This window comes from Nothoprocta perdicaria, unplaced genomic scaffold (genome assembly GCF_003342845.1).
Source record: "Nothoprocta perdicaria isolate Ctin4 unplaced genomic scaffold, notPer1 scaffold_40, whole genome shotgun sequence".
NCBI lineage: Eukaryota > Metazoa > Chordata > Aves > Tinamiformes > Tinamidae > Nothoprocta > Nothoprocta perdicaria.
Window position 1 is genome coordinate 555,730 of NW_020455644.1, and position 24,263 is coordinate 579,992.

Below are 24,263 nucleotides of genomic sequence, written 5' to 3' on the forward strand. Positions count from 1 at the left end.
TTCTCCTCTCCCTTCTCCTCTCCCTCTCCTCCCATCTGCATTAACGGTTCTGTTTTCTCTTCACTGTAATTTTACGCTGTCTCTTTTTCATCATTTTATGCCTCATTACATTAACTTGGGAAATCTTTAAACCACATTAATTGGTTTTGCAAGATTCAAAATTGCTTCATAATTCCAAGAAATGAAAAAGAAAATCCCAAAACTTTTGTGTTTACTCTAACTGTAAAGCAAGTGCGAAGTAAAATCAACTGAAAAGTTTTATTGCAGGAACTGGTAGAATACCCTCCAGCTTATGTATTTGGCAGTGCTTTTTATCTCTTTGACTTTCCTTCCAAGCAAGGGACTCTCCCTGGAAGGAAATTTCCTTCCTACCTGGGTACTGGGCTTCTTCTCCAAACCAACAAATTCTCCTTAAACTCAGAAGAAAAGCAGATATTCTGTGTTTGAGGCATAGCAATGCACAAGTCACACAACAGAGCTGACAACAACTTTTTGCTTTCGGGCCTGCCATCGTGCTGTACCCCCCAAAATCTGCTACAACATGTCARTCAAAAGATCAAAGATGAGACGAATTTAGATCAGGACACCAATTAAAATCAGCATCTGACCCCTCCTACCATGTCATGGGACCCAAGGATCCTCCACAACAAGCCATTTCCCAGAATTTAATTGTGGTTCGGTGACTCAGTGACACATAAGTACTCTTGAAGTAAACAATTGGGTGTTTTAAATAAAAATGCTGTTTCTCCTGTAAATAATTAGTTTCTAATCCAAAAATTATTGTTTATACGCCAACTTATTAAAAGTAGCACAAAAAAAGGAGAAATACAAAGTTCCTCAATGAATTTTGTACAAAGAGAAAAATTCCAGCTATTCTGGGAGTTTTGCCACTTTCCCAATGAGACCAGGATTTGGCATGAAAGGAGCTGTCACTTGTGCAAAAAATTAATTATGAAGTGACTGAAGGAAAAGATAGTCTTTGTTTAAAGCATTATACTAAGATATCTGCCTTTGGCACAGTCTTCCTCTTTCCCGCAGTTTAGAGTGGAGAGTGTATATCCTCTTTTTCCCCTCATATCAGTCTAGAAATCAGTTTATTGGAGCAGGTATTATTTTTGCTATGTGAATGGAGAGCACCTAGCAAGCCAAGATCTCTACTAGCTGGTCAGTCTAGTGAATGCCAATATAAACATGGTGAATGAGCCTATTTGTAATACCTGCACTGTACCTGACAGCAACTGGAACAGTCTTTCCAAAAGCACTCGAAATGTTTTAAAAATTACTCTTTTCTCCTCCACTTCATATGCCAGAAGTAAAATAATTTCCTATTTTTCTTTTCCTTCTTCTGTCTTTCCACATTGATGGAAACATTGTGGAAGTACAGAACTATTTGTCCATTCTGGTGTCCAAAGACTTGAATGTCTTCTGAGGATCCAGCATTTTTGTGCTGCTTTAAGCAAGGAAAAAATTTATGTGGTATCTACATTAATTATGGCAGTTTCCTCTGTGAGGCTGCTTAAATGTGGAAGATTCTGGAGAAAACAGGATTCAWTTTCAGGGCCCATAACTAAATGAGAAGTATGTGAATGGACACAAATGGGAATGACGCAGATGAGTCATAGTCTTGGCCTCTACCACATCAGGCCAAGAATTTTTGGGAGCTGTCATGGACTTTACAGAGTCACTTCCTTTTCACAAGTGACACAATTTTTATGTTCAAGCTTTGCTACCAACATAGTGAGCTCTCTTCATTAGATGATCCTCTATACCCTGAGCACACTGGCTTGCCCATAAGGAGCTAGCCAAGGTCTCACGGCTCTGAGTCRCAAGTTCGGACCATTTAGGGCCACCCCAGAGCTTGGGATCCCAGCACTGGTATCTGCACGTGATCTCCCACCAGAGACCAGAGGGAGCGGAAGGGGCAACATCCTGTTTTCAACCACTAGAGTTAAGTTCTACTTCATTTTCTTCTTATTTTTTTCTTCTTCTTTTTTAAACATATTSCTCACATTCATACTGGGGACCTCAAAAGAAAGTAGCAAAATAATTCAAATTATTATTCTATTCTCTCATTGCAGATATCCTGAATTTTGTTTCACATGCACAGACACATATCAGGAAAAGAATAATCCTATTTGCTCCAAATCAAAAAATGGGACATTTTGGTATTTTAATCTTCACTGACCTCAGATGATCATATCTGGAATTAATTCTCTGGCTTTGATCTCCAATCTAGGCATGCTATCAAGCCACATTGCCAGGTATTGCACTTTCTTTTTTATAAAAAAGGTAATTAATCAATGGGTTGAAGTGCTTGCTCACTCTCATCAATTGCCTGCAGCAATGAACATACAAGAGGGCTACAGCACTTGGAGGATGGGGACTGAGAGGGTTTTCTTCAGATTTAGGCAGTGGCGGCTGCTTTTGGCAGGTCAGCGCCCTCCGTTTCTGACATGATGGGATCTGGGCTGCCTTCGAGGGGAAGAGCTTCCCACTGAGACCAGTGGGGAGGAGAAACACAACAGCACGTGGGACTGGGCAGGATATCGCTGAGATGCAGCAGCAGCCAAGAGGCAGCTGACAAACCCCRTGAGCAGCAAGAGCTCTGCCAAGGCACCCATAGGAAACCCAGTTTAAGGGGACGAACTTGGATAGCACAGAGCACGGGGGAGATAAAAAGGGTAGGAAAAATGGAAGGAGGAGCAAATAAGGAAAAGATCTGCAGGGGCAAGATGTTGGGTGGAAGAGTAGAGCGGTTTGGTAAACCACTGGTAACCATTTATGGTTTGGAGACTATGAGGGGAGACTGCAAGGGAAGCAGAGACTGTGAGGAGAGTAAACGGAACAATAAACAATGACAATTGGAATAAGAGAAAACAGTTTTAGCCGTGAGCGGAGCCATTTCTGGTTGGAAGATTCTGGATCTCCACCAAAGGTTCAAAAATGAAGAGAGAAAAATAAATCATTTAAAACAATTTAATATGTTAAACTCAGTTATGGCCATCTCTCCATTTTTGGAAGCAGTTTCATGAGTGGGTGGCATTACTACTGTATCTGTGGACATCACATGAATCCCATAGACAAAAGACAAGGCACAAGCCTTCCTCATGGGAAAAACTAACAGTAAACCAGGGAGGGCAGAACAGCATCATCACAAAATCTCAAACATCCCAGTAATAATATGAAGAAAGCTGAGAGTTGACGCCCAGTCAACATTTTTTGRTTGCAGCACCCTCACCATTACAAGGACAGGATGCAGGACACCACGACTTTCTGGCGGGACACACTTTCGCATCACAGGGCAACCTCTTAAGAGCTATTCCAGTTCAGGGGATGCTGCTGGAGCCTGAGCGTTTCCATACTGTGCCCAGTGTACTCCTTTTTAGAGAGGGCAGTACCGCATCCCTTTGGAAAAGCAGCTCTGGCAGTTTCGGAATCAGGCACTTGGGAAGTGCAGGGGAATGTGCCAGCGCGTGCCGACCGCCTGCTCCAGGACATGATCCCCTCATATGCTATTTTGGCACAGGCACTTTTATTTTTCTTGGGGGCCATCTTGGCTTTGTGGTGGTGAATTATTTGATGTGTCATCTGAACATTTTGTTCCAGAAATTCCCTCCACAAATGCTACTCCACAAACACTTTAACTTCCATTTCTTAGTGAGAAAATCTGAACTGACAATGCCACATCACGAGAAATGGCAAGGTAAGCTATGGGTTGTATTGATTCATAACTAAACTTCTCTTTTTTTTCAATATTCAGGAACAAAGCAGAAGTAACTTTCTGAAGCTGAGTTATAGAGATGATTTTGTGCCAATGCATATCCAGTGGAAAATGTATTAGACAATAGGTTATGGTACATGATACCTATACAATGAGCAAGCAGCATTCTCTCCCTTATAAAACATACTGAACAACCATGCCTCATAYGAGAAATGAAAACCTATCCAGTTTCTAAATATATTTAATGAAAAGGGCCCATCACCACTGACTTGTAGGCACAAGATGAACTTTGACTCATACTTGGCATTGCTGGGCTTGCTCAACTCATGAGGATGTAAGATAATGCAATAAAGTACAGGATCAAAAATACAGTACATCATCCATTTAAACCTTCTTATGTCTCCTCTCCCAAAGCACCTGATCATAAAGGTGAAAAATTAATKAATTTTATAATATGCACACTTAGCAGTTAGGCCTAATCCTATTCCTTCCTCCTCACACACAGTAATGAYCCAGAACATGTCAAGTTTAGGACTGGGTACTTGTTTCACCTTCCAGGCTCAGAATTTCATATTTTAACATGCTTCTAAAAGACTCTAAAAATTCTGCACAAATAAACCAAGATTAGGGATGCTATGCATCCCTAAGTTAGGATCAGACCATTAGGTATTTATCTCTGCAGTATTGCAGTACTCTGCAGTAGACCATACTATTTCACAGTTCAAAAGCCAGAAAAATATTACATGCAGACAATAAGCCCAACAAGTTCTAACTGCAACCCTGTTGCTTTACAGTTTTTTGAAAACACTTGAATTTTAATAAGCAAAACTGCAGAGTGAATAGTTTAGGTTAATTTAGATTGAAAAAAAAATCCACACCATAGTAATGAGTCCTCAGTTTGGACACAGAGTTGGCAGAACTAGCTGMATGATAAAGCTGCCCCGTTGCAAACATCTACAAACATGTAGGTCTTCCACAGCATCACAAAAAGTAGCATTATAATTCAGCAAGATATAAGTTGTTCTCATGATCTCATGAGAAGCTTATTGTTTGGGGTAAATGTATTCTTTTTTAAATTACTGGAAAATATGATCATTGATTTTGTCTTAGCCAAAAGAAAAGGCTGGAAAACAGTTTCAGTGTTTCTGTCACTTCCCTAGTGGTCTTAATACACTGACAACAGATTCTCATGTGCAGCATCTAGCATAGCAGAGAAAGACTTTAATAATATCTTTAAACCACACAGATATACTGAAAGCTAAGTAATGCCTCTCATGCCCAATTTTAACAAAAATAAATGATTCCATGTTTACAGAGTATAGCAATTATATCACTGGCTATCACTGTGTGGAGCTCTTGATCTTAGATGTACAGACCCTAGAAAAAATCTGCTTATATTCAGCTTAAACCTACCAGACACACAGACTGCAGCTTCAACCCCTTGCAGAAAGATCAGCTCTCTCCTATACCCAGCACTCAGCTTCAGCCTATGCGTGTACACAGGAGGGCATAAGAGAAGCACAAAACTGGGAGCAGCTCTGCTTAGCCATTATTTTGATAGTCCATGCTTTGCTTTTGCAAACCAGCTCTATTAAGATTTATGTCCTCTCACAGGAGCTAACGTCCCACGAGGCTACTCYAGCGATGGAAAGGTTTTTCAAGCTACATAAATGTCTTCCCACGGCATAACAGAATTGCACAAAGCTCAGAYGCTCTCCACCTGCTTGTGTTGTTGTTGTGCAGCGGGACAATGGCAACTCTGCGTGTCAGCTTATAGCATGTTTAAGCAAAATGGTATATTTGGAGCTTTAATCTCAAAAATTCTCTGTGAGGGACTTGCCTAACATAAAACCATTTAATGAAGGCTGGCCAGATTTACAAGAGAGTGGTTGATCTGTAACTGCATATTACAGATGTTTATTGCAAGAGATTTAGGCCTTGATTCAGAACGACCTCTGTATACTTGCATAAATACCCATTGAACAARGATCCTGGAGAGCTAATGATGATGGCAAAGCAGAAGGGCAATATAAAAGAGCTCATATTTAAGTGATTATTCCTGTGTTTTTGAAGAGCCTTACAGACACTTAATGGCTTACATGTTCATTCTCCAGCATATGGGAGTTTCATTCAGACAACTCCTTTGACGTAAAACTTTTCTTGTTTTTCTGTTTTGTTCTGGTAACCCAGGGCATATTAACTCTCATTRAAAAAGAGATAGTTTATCTTCTAATTTCTTTCACTACTCAGTGCAAAACCTCTATTAGGTGAAGGTTGTCTTGAGTTACTCAGTAAATCTGAGTAGCTCAAGTAAATCTGAGTATTCAGTAAAACTGAATAGCGTCAGATAATCCCAAAGATACTACATGTCAAAGTCTTTTATTGAATGTGGTGATTTTCTACCCTCAGCATGAAACGGATTAAGAAAAATAATGTTTTCTAAATGTCAGGAGGGAGGCACATGGCTGAATCTTGCTAACAAGAATTATTTTTGTCAATGCGTCTTATATATGTTGTGCCTAAAAAATAAGCGAAGCAGAAATGAACATGTTCCAAACTACAAATGTCACTCTATTGAATGGGGATAAGTACTACCTAAAGATTGGTACTGGCATTTGTTTTGAGCCATTTTCAGGGACTCAGATATGAAGCTGGATTAATGCAGCTTTAGGCTTTCTGCTTCTCTTACCCACAGCTTTACAGAATCAGCACTTTGTTTTCAAAAAGAAATTCTAAATACAGAAAAAAACATTGTCTRTATTTCACGCTTTGAGCTACAGTACACAAATACATGCCCCAGTGTTTTGCAGAAAACACTCAAAAAGTGAGATGCTGTTATAACTACGGATTTAATCTCCTGGGTTTTGCGTATTTAGTGACTTAATGATTTTCCATACCTGAACCTACCCACCCTAAAACTGATAGCAGAATCATATTACTATCACATTCTGAAATTGTTATCACAAATTCCAGAACTGAAACATATGGCTTAAACTCTAATTCTAGTGGGGGCCAAACTTTGAAGAGGGYTATTGTCAACAATATTAAGTCAACAGGACCAGAACAAGAAGTTGACTGTTTTCTGAAATATGCATCCCTAGCTAGCAAAATTTATGGTAAGAGGGCAAATAAAAGCTAAAAAATCTGCCCAGATCCCTTCTTTTKCAAGCCCAGATGGTGGTCCTGTGTGCCTACCTGCAAAGACAGAAGCAGCTCAAATGAAATGGGCTTTAGACAAGATATGGCACAAGAAGATACGCACAGGAAGAGGACAATGTATTTCTAAAGAGGTAAGCTGAGGCATAGTGTCAACCAGCAAGGCAAATATCCCTTAAGGCATAATGAGGGCATACATAGAATACTGCATGAAATTCTGCATACTCTTAAAAAACATATCCATTATAGAGGTGACAGACAAGTAAAGTTACATACTTACGGGGCTGGACTGACAGCTCCATCAGTTGGGAGTGAAGTATGGCTTGGTTAAGGGACAGGAAAGTGAGCACATGATAGCGATGTTCAAAAGAAAATGAGAGATGATGGAAGAATATGACTGTTATGGGAAATTCAGTCAAATTATGCTAATGGTTGTTGGTGGACATGTAATTAGGTTAGAGGGCAGCTATATTTAAAAAGGAGAATTCCTGCCTGGTTTTAATTGATACTTTGAAATGGAGAAGCCCCTATTGCTATTTCAGAGGTTTACCCAAAAGCTTATTTTTCAAAAGAAAAATTCAGTGACTCCACTAACAATTATGCTCAGGTTGGAGACAACTTTTTGCAAACATTCCCTCTGAAATGTCAAAATACAAAACACATGTTTTATACATACATAAATATATTTATTACTATTATGAATAAATAAGAAGTTTCAAGTTACCTAGCAGTAAGTTGGCAGTCATAAAATAGGACTGCATTAAAGTGATCTAAATGCCTGTTTGCTTATGGTTTTGGGCAGACAGGAGTCATGGAGAGAAAGAATAATACTCGTGAAAATGAAGTAAAAGCCTTATTTTGCTTATTTTAACAGAAAATTGCTTGTACCTTCTGTAGTGGCTCTCTATATATGTCCAACACCACATTAACCTAACTGGATTTTAGCTACGGATTTTCAGAACTCCACAGTTACCCTGTTCAAAGTCCTAGTCCCTTCTAGCCTCAGTTTTTGAGCATGRACACACGATGGCATATTCCCAACTCAAAAATTTACTCCTTTACTCTGCTTGCTAAGAGGTGAACTCTTAACTCCCCCATTCCCCTGTCATTTTTACCGACCTCAGGGGGGGGCCCCTGCTCAGGGTGAAAGGGAAGAAAGMGGAGCTCTTTGCTTTCTTTAAAAAGGCCCATAACCTAACATGAAGCAGAAGCACTATGGCTGCAAACCTATTTTTGGGTGCAGTCTGGAAACAAACCACGTAGCCTCAGTGTTAACAATGGTCTTTCAGTATTTCTGATGGAGGACTGATTTTTTTTTTTTTTTTTTTAAATAACTCTTTCTTGTTTGCTGCCTCATTTACACCCAACAATAGTAAAATAAAGGCCCATAAATTAAAAGGAAAAGTTTAATCACTGGTGATTCTACTACCTCTCCCAAGCAGACAACGAAAGTCCACAACCTTTTAACATTTTCCATCCTATTTGCTAATTACTTACTTTGTMATTAACCCATTATGGATCTGTCATTTTGTTTTGAATTAAATCACTTTAATTGCTGGTAAGTAGGGTTTATTTAGGTTTTATTATTCCTGGTATGGTTGTATGGAGTCATGAATAGGGAACTGTTCAAACACTGAGTTACAGGTGGCTGTCTCCAAAACTGCTGAAGTTGCTCAGAATTAAAAAAAAAGTTAAACTGCTCTCTCCTTAGGTGATTTGATTTTAAGGTCTATCTGTAATGGAAAATGTTTTCTGTGAACATGAGAAGTTTAGTTTAGTTTTGTTTTTATTCCTTGCATATTGTATCTCATGAAGCATTACATTGTTTCTTGGAATAATTTTAATAAAGGAATAATTATGCTAAGAATTCTAAAAAATGCCTATCACTAAGGTGCTCAGTCTACTATACAGAAAAACTCTGTGAAATGCAGTGCAACTCTATATTCACAGTTTAATTTCTAATAAAGAAAACAGATATGACCTAGGCATGGGACAAAGAGGAAGGAGGTGTAATGCAGGGCTTAGAGTTACCACATTTTAATATCTTCATATAAAAGATCATAAAAGCTGAGGATTTTGTTATCCATAACAGAGCAGGTTCACTGCCATACAGAGCCAGCCAGCTTGTGTCAGGGCAGCTACAGAGCTTCCTTTCTGATGGCCTTTTGGGTAGTACGGCCACAGTTCACGATGAGTCACTCAGGCCTCTCCAGGATGCTGGATGATATCCCAGCTGAAGAGGATCCCATGGCCTCATGGAAGGAATTCCCCATCTCCCATCATTGGATTCTGCCCCTTCTTACCAATGCAAATATAATTTGGGAAAATGGGAAAGTCTGCTTTAGGATTGAGTRAAGTCAGGAATCTGATACTGCTACATTGGATGTAAGACTATAATTCCAACAAGAAACCAAGGCCAGACCTGAGCTACCCTAAGGCAAAACTGTGGGTCAAATGAACTAAGAGATAAGGTCCACATGTAAGAAAGGTTAAATGTATAAAAGAATTGGCATTTACAGAGAACACCTGCATAACTCTTTAGTGAGTACTTCCAAAAGATAATCTCGCTATGCACTTAAGAACCTGTAATTAAAGCTTTTCCAATTGCTGTGTCACGTCTCTACCATTAGTTAGGAGCTATCGAGCCATGCTGCACATCGGGAAGATCCTGGTAAGCCCTGCTACATTTTGTTGCTGCCAGATTTCTACTGCTGCATTCATTCTCATGGCTGATCTAAGCAAACCCACACCTGGGCGGGCTGCATGCAGAAGGATTCACCTTCTACCCCCAGCCTTGTTCCTCTTTGTACCATGCTTCAGCAGAGCACTTATCTCTGCACTCACTTTGCCAACACTTGCAGGTGCAGAGGAAGAAGGCAAAGTATTGCAGAATAAGGTAAAGGAGAAGGGGAGGCAAAGTGATGAGTATTAAATTTTTAATGCATTCTTGGATGGCCTTCAGAGACAGCACTGCCTATCAGAGAGAAGCCATCCGAAGCCCAATAAATGGACAAGCCTGCTGTGCAGAGCTGAACAATGAATCAGAAAGTTTACATTTGATTAGAAAAAGTGCYAGAAAAGCAAAGATGCAGTAAGGGAAGTGAATAATGACTTAGAAGATATACCTAATAGATGTATTCTGAGTCTGCTTAAGAAGGGTGGTATTAACAACAGCACAGCCATCTTTTGATGATGAGGAGGTGAGCAAGAGTTCTGAAAGTACAGACTTGTAGAAAAAAAAAACAGACTACTGGAGAGAATGAGGAAACAGAGAGTTTTGAGCGTGACCTATCTGCAGGAGCMCAGAAACAGGGATCCACATTGGAGATGGCACAGACACAGGCCCAAGTCTCTGGAAGAACAGCTGGGAAAGAATGAGGCAGTGGAAATTCAAATATAAACCTCACTCCACAGCACTGGCATCACTGCTGATCGCAGGTTTGCGTTCAGCGTTTGCAGCCCTTCTGCTTTTCCTGCTTTGCCAGCTACCAGCTCGGTGCTCCCAGTTTCACCCATAGCTGCTTTCAACCTCGATATATACTACTGGGACTTAAGAATGTATTATCAAAGCAGTAATTTTAGGGTGATAGAAGCGCTATAAGACTCAAGTCCCAACAGGACTGAATTTCTTCCCTCTCCTGAGTTAACGGGAGGGAACTCCTTTCAAGTTTATTGTTTGGTTTGTATAAATGTGAAACAAGAAAACTGAACGTCACATTTCACTCTCAGGGAAATCAAACCTGTGAGCCTTCTGAGCTGTTCCCATACCAAACTCCAAAGCCTCAGCCCTATTACTCCATGTTTGTCTACTACACTTATGGACCTGCCATTTGAACAATAAAACCTTGAAGAATGTACCCGCTAGGACAGAAAATCACCATTCTGAGAAAACTGTCTTAGATACCTGACACAGATGACTCTGATGGTTAGCAGCATGAGATCAAATCTGACCTAAGTACAGGGTGTCAGCAGCACTAAAAAGGAGCGTGCTTCCAAGGGCCATGGGATATTGGACATTTTCAAAGAATTTAGAGATTCCATTTTAAAGTTCTGTGCAAAAATATTGCATTAGCAGGGTATAGAAGATGCAAAAATGAGAACTATCCAAGTCATCTGATGAGCTTTTCCAGAAAAATTGCCCTGAAAATATTGGCAAAACAAACAAACAACAACAAAAAAACCCCAGATGTTTTCAAGAAAAATAATTCCCCAACACAAGACATGATGGAAAATGCTACTTTTTACAATGGATTTCATTCTTTCACTTAGTGTCATCTCTATTTATCTAATATTCAGCTTGATTTTAGCCAGACACTCATAGACTGCTATGATGTCACTTAAAATCAGAAAGAGATACAGAACGGGATGTCTGCTCTGCACTGCTCATACTGAGACTTCTCATGACTTAATCTCAGCAGTGTCACATCGATACAAGGAAAAGGACAATGAAAACAAATGATCCATGAGTAATAGCCCTTATTTCTCATCATTCTTACCTGGAAACATGCTGAGAAAAAAAAAAATCAGAGACATCCTCTTTCTGTTACTCTCCACATCTTGGAAATCAATCAATAAACTATCAAAATATACAAAATATAAATTTTGGTTGCAGATTCTTCCAATCCAGAGATGGGAAGGGGCTAAGCTATCAAAGCAATTTTAGAATTAATCATTTTTGTAAGTATTAATATATGGATCTAAACTACATTCAGTGTTATCCAAATTACCTTGTGCTGAAGGAACAAGTTCTGGCTAATGAGGAGAAACAAATGAAGCTCACAGAAAAATAATTAAAGCTGGCAGTTGGAATGGGAATTGGAGTCATCAGTGCCTCATGCGCTGTTCAAAACGTATTTATTCTTACAGTAACCCTGCTTCTTCATCCATAGGGTGGAGATAATAAGACTCACCTAACTTCTTACAGTATGCTAAGATCTACAGATAAGCCATTGGAATGACTGTTATTAATATTAGACACACTTTGCATGTTTTCTTTTTGGTTCAAAATGGGTTTATAGATCGCATTGCTGATCTACTCAGTGTTTTGGGGGATTCCTTTTCTAGACATCATCCAATTTATTCTTAATTTATTTACAACACTTAGGCATATTCTTTGCTATTAACATTAATTCTATTTTACAGCATAATAGCTTTATGAGACTCTGTTCTCTTTATGATGTGGGAACACAGTAGCACAATGATTCAACAAACACCCATTTTACCAACCAGCCAGATTTAACAGGCTATTTCTTGTTGTATCCTATAAACACAAAAAGCAGCCAATCTGATATTTAATGATGCAAATCATAAGCAGAAGTACTATTTTGTGCCAAGACACAATATGTGGAGATTGCAAAAGCTTGTAGTGGAATTTCAGTAGAAAAAATATACCGTATGGAGGTTTCTGAGCTCTTCCCTTATGGGAATCAAAACCAAACATGTTTACTATGAAAAGCAGATAAGTAGATTCATTAAAAAAAACCCCGAAGATATTGACAGAATGAGAAAACACTTTACGTTGTCCCTTTAATCCATAGAAGATATTTGCAACCAACTGTGCTGAAGGAGTTCTGTGATTTAGAAGACTTACTCCTTAATATCTTTTACAGGAAAATCTCAGAAGAGGATTCACAGAATTAATATCTTTTCTGCCATTCTTCTTTTGTTTTTAGAAAAGTTTGAGAAGCCCTTCGTACCATGCTCATACAAGTGCAAGTGAATCTCAACATACATCTTCTCCAGAAACAGACTAATAGGAACATACATTTAATACTTATCATCAAACTTAAGATTTTAAAACCAACCTCATTTTCGGGGTTTTTAGTAATTGTGACCTGACTCACAATTACTAGGTTCTTAAAGCTGAGATACTGGATCACTGGAAGATTTTAGTACTACAGAAATCTGCTTTCTCCGGAACAATCTGACATCACTATAATCAACCCATTTACTGAAATTCACAACTACACTGACCTCTATTTTTGAGATATTGTGGTCAAAAGTTATGGCCAAAATGTGCAAGTCTTCCAGATTGTCTTACATATATTTCTTCATTTCAGTTTTATTCATCTTTATACTTTTTCTGTGCAATACTGTGGTAGAACATATGAGAACCTCACACTCTTGTAGAAACTAATATTTTCTATGTTCCTCCAGCACAGATTAAAGATGTCTTTGTCAGAGTTAGAAAATTTGTCCATATCAGTCATTCTGCCAGCATTAAGATAATAATAAAAAAAGATAAGGGTCTGTTTTAAAGACCATTGAAGCAGAGGGAATCTTTCTGTTGACGTCAACTGTTTTGTGCCATGTTCCTTCTGCATAAATTAGGACACTAAGAATAGCTTCTCATGCCAAATTCTATACTTCTTAATATGCACTCATTTTTATTGAGTAGACTCAATAAAATCTACTGGGACTGTCAACCTTTATACAACTTTTACCTTACTTTATACAGTCTTTCTGGGCAAGTAGCCAAGCTGTCATATATTATAAATGAAAGCCTTTTTGTCCGCTAGTCTGAGTTTATTCCTTCACTTCACCCTCTTATTTACTGTACTTGTTCACCAGATATGAAAGTTCAGTCCTTGGTTGGAGATTCACCCTTTGGAAGTGACAAAACTGGCAACGACAAGGCCCTRCATATTTGTCTACAGGAGTACATCGTTTAGGGGAATAACATTTAGGGAGAAAACAGACTGCTTGCCAAATACCCTAGACTCAGCTCCCCCCTGGAATCTTGCCAAGCCACTGGGAAAACACACAGAGCCGACATGAGACATTGCCAGAAAGGATGGCGACCGATGGGTGAAGCCAACAAAAGTTACAGAGTGCCATGAAGAATGGATGGATTTCATGGATGATTAAAGAGAAGTTATATGAGACATGGCCATATGTCACAGCAGACAGAGGRGATTGGAGGGCCCCTCTGCACAATCATGCAAAGGCAGAAGTACCTAGTCCTGTCACATTAGGCCAAAATTACCCAAGTAACAGTATGAGGAACGCTTAATTTGGATATGGACGTAGAAGAACTTGGATGAAGGGTGAAAGTTTAGTTGGAGGAGACCTGGACAGAAAAGGGAGGTACAAGGACAGCAAAGAGGGAAGTCATGAAATAGTAAAAGGTATCTGCAGGTCAAAAGATGATATAATTGAGGCTGTCCAGAAGTACCTCTCAGGCAGGCCTGCCCTTGATTACAGCAACCTGAATCAGGACAGTAATCCAAATCTGCTCTTCCACTCATACCGTGTATGTCTTTGGCCTGCTTGCATGGTTAGGAAGGCCAGGCAGGATGGTGTTTTCCCTGGCCAGCAGAGGAATATGCTAGCCAAACAGACCGAGCTTCCCAATCCAGACTTGATGGCAAGAGCACCTTTCCAACCTTTCTACAGCACGTACTGCCAGCAGGAATTCCTCTCCTAGGAACAGTACGTCATCTCCCATTATTTTTATATGCCTCTAGTCAACATATGTACACTGGCACAGCTACCAGGAGTCACTTTGCTGCCTGCCTTGTCACAGTGAAGAAGTTAAGTCCTTCAGTTCAGTGAACAGCAGAATGTGTAGCAAAATGCATTTGTACATCCTTTTCATAAAAATACTGCCTAAAGTGTTCTTACATTGAAAGCCATTTTTGCAAAAATAGAGATTAAATAATTAAAAGCAAAACAAAAAAAAATGGAAAGACTCCTGATTTTACCTAATCCCTATTTCAGTAAATATTAGATTTTTTAAAAAAAATAAACTAGACACTGTTTCTCCTTGTAGATACTGCTGTCTTTACACACCGCACAAATAACTCACCTGTAAAAAGTATATGTAGTGCCTTACCTCAGAGGTAAAAACACAGAAGCAAAGATCCCTAACTCCAAGCATATACTACTGATGCCAGTCAGTGAAATAACAAAGGCTGAAATCTAAAGCACATTTTGCTTCAAATATGAAGTGAGATACGAGCAAAGTGTTTGTCTACAGCAGTCAATATCCTCAAAAATAAAAGGCAGCTCCTAGAATTCTCAAGTGGAGATAAAGAAGGAAAAAAGAGGCTTGTYCATTGAGGAGAAGGCTTAATAAAATCCAGCAACCATCTTGCAAGAAGCCATCTGACTGGCTCCACATCAAGACATTTACAGTGAGTATAAATCTGGAGATGTACTGCCTCTTGCTCATTACAGGGTGTTTGTGAAAAACTGTTCCATTTTCTCAAGGACTGCGGCTAAATCTCCACTGAGTAAGCACATCCTGCATTCATATCACATTTGCATATATAACACAGCAAAGCACTTTTAAATGCTATAAATGCAAACAGTTGCACAAACAATTTAACACTGGTGAATCCAGCCACTCCTAACCAGAATCTGTGATTTTTGATGTTGGCAGTTGCCAGCATTTTTGTTGTTTGGTTTGGCAGCCCACTAGAATATATAACAATACAATACACTCTTTTTTAATACTCTCTCATGGAGAGGAATATTTTTTATGTAGTGCATTTTTAATAAGCTTTTAAGCTGCTGAAAAAAAGGGCTCAATTTACCAGAATTCTAAGGGATTTGTGCCTCAGCAAAATAGCCTAAAGTTTGGAAGTGAATCAAAATATTCAGTATCAAAAAACAAGTAAAATAAAGCAAAACATCTTGCACATCATTTATGAATGTGCTTTGAGGAGAATTTCTGACATGCAAGTAAAATAAACTTTTTTATTAGARTTTATTGAATTCCAACAAATTTTTAAATCAACAAAATCAGAGATTTCATCACAGATGAAATTACTGATTTCATTTAAAAAAAAAAAGGCARAAAAGCATTAAAGGCTGTATATATGGGAAAATTCATACATGACATTCTGTAGCTGTAGGCAACCATACTCCAGGAATGATCATTCTTTACAGTGACCATCCAGACTCCTGCTTTAGATGAGTCTGTAAAGATAGGATTCCCAACTGAAACATTCCAACTTTGCAGAAGTGAAATTTGGCAAGAAATTCAATCCTGAATCATCGCCTGATTCTGTTCCCATTTAAGTCAAGAGAGCTGCTACCTACTGTATATATCCTTTCCTTGAGGAGCAGAACTAGTTCAAGGCTGCAAGCAAGGCAAGCAGCAGCCTAAAAGAGGAAACTGCCCACACCGCCTAGGAGAAGATGGAGGGTAGTACTTACCTGCCATTCCCTAGCCCTTCCTTATGCTCCGTCTCACAGTTTACACGTGCTGACTGAGATAAAGAGCTTCATTTAAAATTTACCAGGATATGGATACATGTTATTTAAAAGTTTCAGCTGTTCTGAAATATTCTTCCCTCTGACAAAATTTGTATGACAAAGCAATCTCCTGAATAAATCTTTACATATTCACCAAGTGAGCCTCACTTGGTGCTGGGAAATATTTGTTTTTCTCAATATTCCTCCACAACTGAAGGATATTTGGTTATGTTTTGTTCTCTTATTTAAATTCACATAAAAAAAAAAAAAATCCTAGGCTGATTTCAATTCCATATGGCATAGATTTCTTCCATAAGAGAAGACACTAACATTTTTCTCTCAGTGAATCTAGGGAATATTTAAATATGTTACATAAAATGAAGAGCAGCTTTCACAGGAATACTGGGAGACCCTCACCATGGATCGTGCCATCCACCTGCAAGGAGGCAGAGAGCCAGACTTAAAATCAGAGAGAGGAGGAGAGAGCAGAATACAAGTGACTCARCACGCACCCTGTGTTCTGCTGGGCATAGGGTATTTCCTCCTGTTTGTATAGGAGACAGACCAATCTGAATCATCTTGTTGCAGAAATGATCCTGCAGAAATTAATTCTGACATGTAGAAGGACTGACGTTTAGCCACATTCTCTCCTATCTAGCTTTGGAGTGGGAGTCAGACTCCACATCCTTCCAAACTAATTCTCACTCCAGGTAGTCTGAACAGGTCCATTTGTGTGGAGTCCTGTAAACCATCCCAGAATCAGTTATCAGACTCTCTACAATATATTTACATATCAAAATCTTCTTATATTTACCAGTGAAGAATTACTCTTGTGTATTCAGTATTTTATGCTCCAAACAAAGTCACTGGTTCCTCCACGTGATGTGCTAGAGCCTAGCTCTTCAAAGAAATGTAGATAAAGGCTATATTCAGGTTAGTAGTCTTTTTTTCTTTTTTCTTTTTCTTTCTTTTTCTTTCTTTTTTTCTTTTTCCCATTTCTCTTTSTTACAGTCTCCTAAAGCTTCAGAGTCAGGAAACAGAAATCAGTGGATGTTCTTTAGACTTCAGTTGCTAAAGTATCACTTAATTGGTTATGATGTGTGATTCACCTCACTTTAGTCTATCCATGTCCTCATCATTTAGAGATTTTCYAAAGATTACACTTCCTTGGAGTGGTTTCTGTTTCCAAATAAGAAACTTTAAAATGAAAATCTGGTATTAGCAAATTTGTAGTCAGAAATATAGCGAGTGCTGCTAGCTTTCAAAACAAACAGCAAAATAATCTTACGTATTAGACACATATCTAATGTGTCTACTCATATGTATTGTACATATAGRTATATGTATACTACATATAAAGAAAATAATCTTACCAATTAATAAAATGGTATAGTTTAAAATATACCACTAAAACTTAAATAAAACTTAAGAGGAATCCATTGATCAGAAGACACTGGAATTAATATTATGTAATTCRGCATTTTTGTAAGATAATCATTTTTGTCAAAAAAAGAAAAAAATATATTGTACATTAAACCAGGATGTATATGTTAAAGATGTCACAAAAGTCCTTTGAAGGACTCTAACTTACATCTAATACCCTTGGATGCTTCCAAGAGAGCTAGGAACATCACTTTTGGAGAAAAGCACATTCTGCTCCCTTTTTCCCAAATGGGAATACTTTCCCAAAATAAGATCTATGGTGAAGCCCTTAATCCTTCAGCATTTTAGCAATGCTCAATCCCTCATCACTTGAATTAACTCTGATTTGTAAGTATAAGCCTTTGGGTTTTGCATATTTCTACAGCTGGTAGCAAAAGAGTTTAATTTCAATACAATGCTACATTACTGAGCACGTGCTAACATTCTTGCTCCTTTTCTATACTGCCATTATAAGTCAATCTGCTGTGAAAAAGTCTGGGTTTGTTAATCTTGGCACTACTCTGCACGATGTCATGTGCTGTTCAGCAAGAACCATGGGCAACCACACTGTCTCAGCTGATAAGCTATAAATGTTACAGAAGTCTTTCCCATCTACACCTCCTGGTAGTTAAGACACTAAGTCTGCCACTATTGCAATTCTCTTAAGAAGAAGAAAAGAAAGCGGCAAGTACTAATTAAGTGAGGTGCCACGGTACAACAGAAGTCATTCAGAMTGGACATTCAAGTGTGAAGGACAGAAAGCTTTCCTTCCCCTCCAAAAAAGTATAGCRGAAGGTTAAACACTGAATGATATCTCTGAAATAGTAAGATTTGCATGCATTTTCACAGATTTATACATACAAATGAAATAACCTTTTAGCCTTCTTTTAAAGAAAATTCTATCTCCAGTGGGCTTGCAGCATTTCAATGCRCCCTAAGTTCAGCTTTCCAGTGTAAACTGAATTTAACTTCAATCTGGCRGTGGAATTAATGAGTTTGTCCACATGGACACAGCAGCAGGATGGATACGACTAGCTTCTGAGATTTGTGGCACAGTGTGTGACAAATGGTTTTACAGCCAACTGAAGTAGTGAAGGAGAGGAAAGTCTGAAAGGATTTCCATCTTTTAGGGTTTCATATAAATTCTGGTGTGCTTCATGTCCTGCATAATGAAAGGGAAGGCTTCACGGAGTGGGGCTAAAGGAGGATTTCTAGTTGGTGTATGTCTCCTGTAAATCCAGACCCAGTCATGCTTGTTTCAAGTCACCACACTAGCTCTAAGCGTGTCCCACCTCTGTCTTCAGTTAAAACATTTTTTCCAATATCAGTTCTCCTGTTGTAAATGCAACTCTTGGTGTCTTGTTACATCCAAAGATTGCTGTATTTCCTTTCCCTTCACAGATAGTTTTCATGGAGTGCCCAGAAAGTATGTTCACGATTTTCCCACTCTCCTTTATGCAAAACTAAGCAGCTACACATCACTCAACCTTTACTCAGAGCTCAAGGTTCCTATTTTTTCTTCTTGTTCTCATTTAGATTCTCTCCTAATGTCCAGCATCTCTTTTAACATACTGTGCCCCAAACTGGACTGAGTTCTCTGACGAACCTCAGAGCTACGTAGTGATGTACATGCTTTTCATGTAGTGATGCACGTTTCTCAGTCATTGCCAAGGGCCGTCTACACATTAACCCTTCTGGACACTTTGGAATATACCTGCTTCCAGGTTTAAATTAAACAATGCTGAGATCACACTGTTGGAAGAATAAAAGTGCCATTTGCATTGCTTATCTGGAACAGCTACTCTATCTCAAATTTACAGCTGATATTATTCCAAATCAATTTTTCATTTAAATCAAATCAACTTAGGCACTTCCTTATTTTAAACATGATGCCTATATCGGAATTGAATAGAAAGGCTTTTTTTTTTTTTTCAGTTACTGAAGCCAGAGTGAGGATGAAAGCAGTTGGAGTTTCTGAAAGTAAGACTTAGCTCTGGAACAACATTTTTTTTCAGCTACCTAGAATATAAATGCCACATTTTTATTACTGTTGTGAATTACATACCATTATTGTTCACACAGGAATACATTCAAATGAAGTCTGAAATGTACTGTAGGGGAATAAAGAGCATATCATAGCACCAGTTTTCATTCACAGCACAGAAAAGGTCAGTATGCAAATATAATATACGAAAAAAGGATCTGCTCGGAGTCCAGTCAAATAAAGAAAATAGCTCCTAGAGACAAAGATTATCTTTTGTGTTTTACCTATGATATTCTATACATTCTACACATTAAGACTTAATTCAAAATGTCATAGAGAAGAATGAGAAATTAAGTAAAACAGAAACATTATCTTTCATGAACTCCAATCTTTTTCTATATAAATCAGAGTCTATAAGTAATTTGTAAAAATATTTATTACTCTCTCTTCCATACATATATATATTAAATGAAYATTAAGACTACATTATCAGAAATTATATTTCTTTTGTATCAGTGAAGCAATAATAATCTTTCAGGTTATTTGAACGCACCTTGATAATTCTCAAGAACAGTTCAGTCAGTATGATACAAGTTTTGCAAAATTTGACATCAGAAATTTGACTCTCTTAACATACAAAACATACAGCTGTAAATGAAATGAACTGGAGACTGATCACTTCATATAGGTTTATTTTGAATATTTATATTCCATAAAACATCTCAAATCTTGAGGCAGATGGAGAAGGAAAAGTGAAAACTAACAGCAGTATGCAGTTAACGGCTTGCACTTAATGCACAGGTTTGTAACTTAGAGAATAAGTGAGGTGTATGTAAATATATGATTATTGTACCTGCAAAGTATGGACATGWTCCTAGCACTTAATTACCACAATCACAAGTTTTCCTGGGTAAAATTGCTCAGTTACAGGAATAAATACAGGATCTGATAGGTATAGCTGTTGTGTACATATAAGTATCTGAATTCACCCATTCAGAAAGTCCTCTGAGACCAGCATATCCTGGAATAAGAACATAATGGAAGACACACACGCTACAGCAAAGAAAACCAACTTTTCCCAGATGAACTGTCCTCATTTACTAAGGAAGACTTCTGTTCTACATAAAGCTATTTGCATTCATAACTCTTTCCAGCATAAGTTTTCATTAGAAACTGATCTACTGAAAACCATTCCATAGCTAAAACATTACAGACAGAAAGATCCCATGGGTCAGGAGAGACAAAGATCCCATCACTTGAATACTGACCTTGAGAGAGTGAGACATAGACAGTGTGATGTGGTATCTTCTGGCTTTTTCTCTACTTCCTTCCTATAAATTCCCAATGTTTGTTTTTGACTTCTGATGGGCATGCAGCTGTTATCTCTATAGAACTATCCACTCAACATCTGCATGTTTTTCCAGCAGTTCATCATTACAGTAATTCTTCTCCATGTAAAACCCTTAACATCTATTTCCACTGAATTTCTTCTGCCATTTATTACTCAGTCACTCAAGTATGATGAGATCCTTTCATGACTCTACCAGTTGACTTTTTAGCACTTCCAATAATTCAGTATTGTCAATTACTTCAATTTTAATTCTCTTTCTATATGCTCAACAACCCAGACTCTTGGACAGATGCCTCTGGGACTCCACTAGTGACTTCCCTTCACTGTAAAACTTGACAATTTATTTCCCATTGTTTTCTAACTTTTAACCAGTTATTAATTCACGAGAGCAGTTTCCCTTTCATCCCACAGTAGCTTTAATTCTTCATGGGCCTCCAGGAAAGAATCCTATAAAAATTTTGGAAAACCAAATGGGTTATAATAACTGGAACACATTATAACCAAGTAGGTTATAATAATTGGATGACTTTTTTTTTTTCCACAAAACCATTGTCTCCTTCAGAAAACTAGCCTCAACTTGTGAGGTTTGACTTCTCCCTGCTCAGCCATGCAGTTCAGCCAGTGTGATCAAAAGCCCAATCCTAACTTCAGTCCTGCTTGCAGTTCCCAGTCACTGCACCCTGCAGTTCTAACCTGCAACTGTGATTTAAAACATTCATCATTCTGTTCAGCATTTTACATATGTGAAACAGTGGATTTTCTGTCTGACACAGAATGAATAGTAATGAATCATGGTAAAAAAWTTTTACAAGACCATTATTTCCCATACCCATTATTTTTCTACGCTTCCTTCCTCAATGCAACGAAAATAAATGGGGGCGGGGAGAGGGGAGAAGGCTCCTGGGCGATAAAAAGAATGCCCCAAAGGCATTTGGAGTGCACGAGGGCTTTCAAAGCTTTGGGGGAAGAGGAGGATATTGACAGTGCAAGGAAAAAGGCTTCTGTAGCATGGCAGGAGGTCACTCCACCCTTCCCTTCCTCTCCCCTCTACCTTGGGTTATGTTGGGTAACACAATTTGACATGGCCACAGAAGTCAAACTCTATTCAGCTGCTGTCTCCCACAGCACTGGGGCAAGTGGAGAACATGTCCAGGCCCCAAACTATGAAGTCATTTGGTAGAGATAAGASTTTGATCTCGATATTGTTTCTTGGATTTAAAAGGGTCTATCCAAATAAAGATAGCTTCAATTGAATTCTTCATGTTTAGAAAAATGTAGCTTTCCATTTAAAATACCATCCTAACACCTCTAACTGTCTCTACTTACAGAGCTTTSATGTATTTTGCTTTGTGTTCCCACACAGTAATGAAAGCATGTTGTCATGGTGTATTTGACATTGGAGCTGTAGATATAGTCTGATGATTTAATATTATGTTTGTATTGTAGTGCCTGAAGAATTTTGGCTGACTGATAAACAGAAGAGTAGACAAAGGCTGAAGTACAGTTATTCACACCCTGCTTTCCAGTTTGATGTTTCTCATGTTATGAAACAAGATACAAGAAACACAGAGAATTCTCCCAGCTAGAACAGAGAAAGGCATGATTCCTAATCCAGGAAAAAATTTGCAGCACTATTCCAATAAATATTACTGTACTGATCTTTCAAGATGCTTATGACTATTCAAATATTTTCATACCTATAAATATATGCATGCATAAGCAGAAAACCAGGAAAATCTTATGTGTGATTCTAGATGATGACTGTGACATACTGAAAACAGTACACTTGCAATATACGATACCTAATTAGAAAGTCCTTTCCAAAGTGACTATATAGCTGCATATTCCCATTCAGCTAAAGAAATTATAAACAAATGCGCTAGTGCTTACTGGAAGGGTTTGTTTTTCCCCAGATTTTTTTTTCTAGCTATAATTTTATAAAATAATTGCTTTTGATCGATCTTGGTAAAAATATTTGAAGGCAAGGATACAAGAGCCACAGTTTCTGTTACTAGAGATGTTTTCCAAACATAATCCAGATTCTGGTTCCCTCACTTCTAATGTTGCCAGCCAGCTTATTCAGTTTATAAATAGGCAAGAATTTGAACAACATCTGAACAAGATCTGAACAAGATCACAAGACTGAAATCTGAACAATCTGAACAAGATCACAAATCTGAAAAAATAACAATCTCTAAGAATGTTCAGGATTAGAGATGCATGTGACACAAGAATTTTCATTCTGAAATGATTTTCTTCATTTTTATCTGTCTATACATATCTCTAAAAACAAAAAGCAAAAGCAAGATCTGAACAGATCAAAGTGCAAAAATGGAAAGGGCAAGGGAGGTAATGAGGGAAAAACTTCCACAAATGTAACTATTATACAGTACAGATTTTTGCATGGGCCCACATATAGGTAGGAGAGAAAACAAAAATACATGAAAGAGTTGCAAAATGAAACAATACAGGTTTTAAGAGCCAAGAGTAATCGTCTCTTTTTCCTTTGAAAAAGATCTTTTCAAAAAAGCATGACCAAAATGCCACAATAAAAGAGAGATGTACCAACAAATAATTAGCGTTTGAAGAGACATCACAAAACTGCATCACAATCTTGAATTAGATACTTAATCCCACAGCAGACAATCCTTAGTCTGTGTACAAAAAATGTAGCTTAGATGTCAGTTTTTCTATATTAAGCTCACAAAAATAAGCATTTGCCTTAATTATTTTGTTGTTGTTGTTAACAAATCCAGAATAAATTGTTTTTGATTCTTTTGGTACCTCAAGGCATATCTTCCCTGGGCTAACTAGGAAGAATTTCTTATTCTAACTCTTTGAGAACCACATGTAAAAATCAGAGAGGTAATAACATGGACAAAAATAAACCTGGGGTGGAAGCAGACTTTTTGGCATGACATATCACAAGCACAGAGTTAATTTTTCACTTTCTAAATCATAAAACGTTAAAAATTAATACATTCTTTGGGAAGTTAACATTTAAGTCTTTAACATCATTTTGAGAGACTGCACAATGCTCTTACCTAATTTGAAGATAATAGGTTATAGTAACTTTTATTGCCGCACTGGACGTTGGTCTTATTTTTGTGTGCTTTTATGCTACGCCAAAATTGTCTAAGTGCATATGAATAAGTACTGTGGTTTTTGTAAGAATGTGTATACATTTAAATGAACGATTTTGCTTTTTGCTTTAGTATTCAACAGGCAGCGTTTCAGATCCTGTCAGCTTCTTGCTATTGTTCCTGCCCGAACCCAGATCATCTTTCTCACAGAAGTCCCAGGTTTTTTGCCCAATGAATCTCACTGCATGCAAAACTTGCACAGAAGTGCAAAGAATTTACCAAAACGTCCTTGGTGACCCATCCTTAGGACTTTGCTCTGAGTGAGCGCAAGCAGGAGGCAGACTC

At 38.0% G+C, this 24,263-nt stretch overlaps 1 protein-coding gene across 2 annotated transcripts in view; it reads right to left on the minus strand.

Moving 5' to 3' along the window:
- THRB (thyroid hormone receptor beta) overlaps positions 1-24,263 on the minus strand; it is a 117,395-nt gene that overhangs the window by 45,829 nt on the left and 47,303 nt on the right. The window contains exon 1 of one of the 2 annotated variants that reach the window (XM_026045553.1): positions 19,566-19,591. The exons of the other annotated variant lie outside the window; for it this stretch is intronic. The gene's annotated coding sequence lies outside the window, so the exon portion shown is untranslated. Of the gene's footprint in view, positions 1-19,565; positions 19,592-24,263 lie in introns of those variants that run through there. 2 annotated transcript variants of the gene reach the window in all.